The following is a 4,151-nucleotide window of genomic DNA, read 5'->3' on the forward strand; positions in this document are numbered from 1 at the left end:
CAGCTTCCTTTGAGAGTCAGCTGGGTCTCTGTCCCAAGCCCTGGCTTCTCTAACTCATCTTCTTGAGAAATGTGGCTTTTCTCACTTAATCTAGGAACTTGGTAGGAACTTGTTCTTCTATGAGAACAGACTTCTTATGAAAATAGTGGATATCTCATCTCCCCCATAATTTAAGCAGTTACAGTTGGATATTAATTTGGTAGATACCCCCCCCCCCCACACACACACACAAAGTCAAGCCTGACCCGAGCTGCCTATCCTTTAATGTGTGAATGTGTCTTTTTTTTTTTTTCTCTTCAAAGTGATCAGGCCAGGAACTAGCAGACATGAAAAACAGAAACGGGACCCACAGAAGTAACTCCCTTATCGTTGTTGAAAACACTTCTGTGACATTTTCATACAAGTGGATGTGTTGGACAAATGGGAGATGGTTTTAGTTTATATGAACATAATGAGCAGAATCCAGAGACTTCTTGGTGTTTGAACACCATTTTTTTTATAGAAGTGTTAATGATGTATTTGATAATGTTTAAAAGGATATGTCTGCCATGGAAGAACACTCAAGTTACTTCCCTGGAATGGGTGGGGAACAAACGATCAAAGGGGATGCTGTTCTGTATGGGTGTCTATATCCTTATTCCAAGGTGAATAAATAAAGTTGTATTTGCTTAAACTTGTCCCTGGTCAGTCTATTATCAGCCATCATGGGAAAAACTGAGTCAGACAAACCCAGTCAATGTATTTCCTCATCAAACTTCTCCATCTGTATAGGCAAGAAGGTAGGGCCAAAGTAGTTACTTCTTTGGTTTTGAAATTTTCAGGTTCAAATAACTTTTTTTTGAAAACATGTCATATTTATACAGTGGAAGTCTATGGGAACAACTTTTTTTAAAAAAATTCTAATTAGTTATACATGCCAATAGAATCCATTTTGACACATCATACATAAATGGAGGATAACTTCTCATTCTTCTGGTTGTACATGATGTAGGATTATGCCAGTTGTGTGGTCATATATGCACCTAGGGTCATAATGTTTGATTCATTCTATTATCCTTCCTACCTCCACATCCCCTCTCCTTCCTTCACCCCCTCTGTCAAATCCAAAGTACCTCTATTCTTCCCAAACCATCCTGCACCTATTGTGAATTAGCATCTGTACATCAGAGAAAACATTCAGCATTTAATTCTTTGGGATTGGCTTATTAGATTTAGCATAATATTCTTCAGTACCATCCATTTACTGGCAAATGCTATCATTTATGGAAACTTCTTAAAGCCAATACAGTTATCTAACTCGCTATAATAAAAATAACATTTGAGTGGGAAAAATTGGAGTAAGAGAAAGAATGTCTTAATTCCTAGTATTGGAACTCTGTATTTTACCATCAAGAAAGAGATAAGAGAAATGTCACACTGGGCCCTGTAAGTATATGTACAATTACTGTGTATCAATTACAAATAAAAGTATCAAAAGAGAGAGAAGTTACACCAGAGGAATCTGAGACAGTAGGAGAACACAGCACTGCCAGGACACCAAGGTGCACCTACATAAATCAATGGTAACTGGGGCCCTTTTCAGTGCCTAAAGCAAGGCCAGGCACCCAGTTAGCACTCAATAAATATTAATTGTAAATACAACTGTGAGTCTGCAGTTAGAATAATGTGGTGCCAGTTTTCCCAGAAATGAACAAATTGGCTGGAGGAACAGAGCACGAGGGAAATGATTTCACCGGCTGGAGGAATGGATTAGAAGAGCAAGAGTGAGCCCCATGCAGCTTGATCAGACGGCGATGAAGTGGCAGTGTGGCCACTGTTTACAAATATCAGGGGACAAATGCCAGAGCAGTAAGGGAACCACTCAGTTAGCCATGTGGCCGTTAACTGTAGTTGTTGATGACAAACACAGAGGTAATCGTTACAGTTCTGTTAATTTATTCATGCTGGATGCCACTAGCCAGGCATTAGAAATTACTTTGTGATTTCAGGCATCCTAAAGCAAAAACAGTGTCATGGTTGAGACCTTGGAGCCTCTTTCTGACCATTTAGGGCTAGATTCCTAAGCTCCTAGATTCCTATATCTGCTCCATCTTTTCACAGTTTGGTTCACCTAGAGCTCTCCTCACTCTTTTTAGGTCTCCCACAGACTTCCTTGTGTTTACTACACTTTACCTTCCTTTATCTTAAACCTTCTTCATCAGACCATATCTGCCTTCCTAATAAAATCCCATGAAAGCCCTTCTGTGAAGCTTTTCTGAAACCAAGAGCAAGAGACCTGCTCACCCCTGTCCTCTCTAAACCATGATGTAAGGGTCCTTCTTTTTTTCTGAAGCACATCAGTACAACTGACCAAACCACTTCAGGGAATGAGTAATGACAGTGCAGATATTGAGGGCAGGAGAAAAGGAGTTCCTTTCCCCATAAATGTCATGTGTCACGAGCTGAAGATGGCAAATCATGACCACAAAAACGCTTTATATGCTGGGGTCCAGAGAACACTAGCATATGCTTTCTTCAAAGCACAGTCATTTCCAAATCGCTTGGACATGATAGCATCTCCTGAAGGAGGTCTTGCTTTCTATTTCTCTGTTCAGTTTTTATAACTGTTTAAATGATTCCTAACAGGTCATTGCAACATTGAGTCATGGGATTTCTGGACTTGGGAAGAAAAGAGGTTTTTCTTCTCTGTCTTTAAAAGCTAACAAAAGAGGTCTGAGACTGTACCTGGGTACAGTCACTAGCATGCATGAGGCTCTAGATTCAATCTGCAAAAAACAAACCACCACCAACAAAAAGACGAGCAAAACTACTGTTGCACCATCAGATGACTATAGAGATGTTCTCTATCCATAGTCTACGTATGATTTCAAAAACCTAGAAGAAAGGATTTTGAGTGTTTTCATCATAAAGAAATGATGACTGATGAGATATATTTTATTTGATTTAAATATTATACAATTGCATATTTAAGTAGCACATGATACCCTATTCATATGGCACAGAATCTGGAACCAATATAACATGGCTGGGAATAAATACACCCCTGAATTTTGCTAAAACATAAAATAAGATAGTTTTCATAGGGAGGGAGAGTTTCACCATCAGACACTTTCTTAGGAGACAGGATGGCTTGTCCTCCTTCTTGTGTGCAACAAATAAATAAATAAATAAGTCTTGATCCTTTATTCACTTGAAAATGAGGTCAATATTGTGTTTGAAAAAGACAAAGCCTTCCAGATTCCTGATTAAATTTGTTGCAAACTATTATTTTAGATGGCGTGAACTGCTATTTAAAACCTGTCTTCTGAAGGTGTGATAAAAGATAAGTCTGCAAAGAACCAACAGCAATTCCACTTATTACCACTGTGCATTTTGCTGACAAAGTCACAGTAAAGTTAAGGCAAGTGCAAACCACTCATTCTGATGGCAATACATTCATTTTGCTCTGTTAGCAAATACTTTGAAAAATGTTAGCAAAGTACTTTCTACTGTTTGCTATTCACTATGTTCTCCCTAAAACGGGTATAAGGTAATAACTGTTGCTGAGTTTTGTGAAATTGAATTGAATATAAGGAATTCACACACAAATACATAATATGCATAATACAAATATACTATTGATGTCAGTTATGATCTACTGCCTACTTTCAAAAATGTTCTTACAGTGTCATCTAAATTAATTTAACTTGGCCGCCTATAGTCCTGAGTCAAAAATAGTAACTTGACTTGAGTATCTATGTGCTTATAAATAATTTTGAGGTTGGTAATCCAAGACTGGAATAGCAATTACTAACAAAGAGATGCATCTTAGGCAATAACCAGTATATAAATAACTTCTCATTTCTCAAACCACACTCATTGGAACTCTGAACCAGAAGTCATTAACAGGAACCCCTTGGGGAAAAAATGTAGAAGCATTCAGTGACTGACATATGGATAATGTTATAAATTTATATCCACTAAAGGATTTAAAAAGTCTAGAGTTGGAATAATCAGGTAGTTTTGTGTCCTCCAACATTCCCTCCCTCATCTGAGCACTTTTCCAGGCACATATTCATATAAGCTTCTGCAATATATTCTCACTCTCCTGTACCCCATTGATTATAACCAAGACCTCAGTTAGAAATAAATCTAATCAGTTCCTTCCCTGG

At 37.9% G+C, this 4,151-nt stretch overlaps 1 protein-coding gene across 1 annotated transcript in view; it reads left to right on the forward strand.

Annotated features, from left to right (window-relative positions):
* Runx1t1 (RUNX1 partner transcriptional co-repressor 1) overlaps window positions 1-673 on the forward strand; it is a 132,584-nt gene extending 131,911 nt beyond the window's left edge. Inside the window, 1 exon segment of the mRNA XM_021728654.3 lies at window positions 1-673. This exon segment is cut by the window's left edge and continues 4,819 nt beyond it. The gene's annotated coding sequence lies outside the window, so the exon portion shown is untranslated.
* Window positions 674-4,151: the final 3,478 nt, after the last annotated feature.

This window comes from Ictidomys tridecemlineatus, chromosome 7 (genome assembly GCF_052094955.1).
Source record: "Ictidomys tridecemlineatus isolate mIctTri1 chromosome 7, mIctTri1.hap1, whole genome shotgun sequence".
In the NCBI taxonomy this organism is placed as follows: domain Eukaryota; kingdom Metazoa; phylum Chordata; class Mammalia; order Rodentia; family Sciuridae; genus Ictidomys; species Ictidomys tridecemlineatus.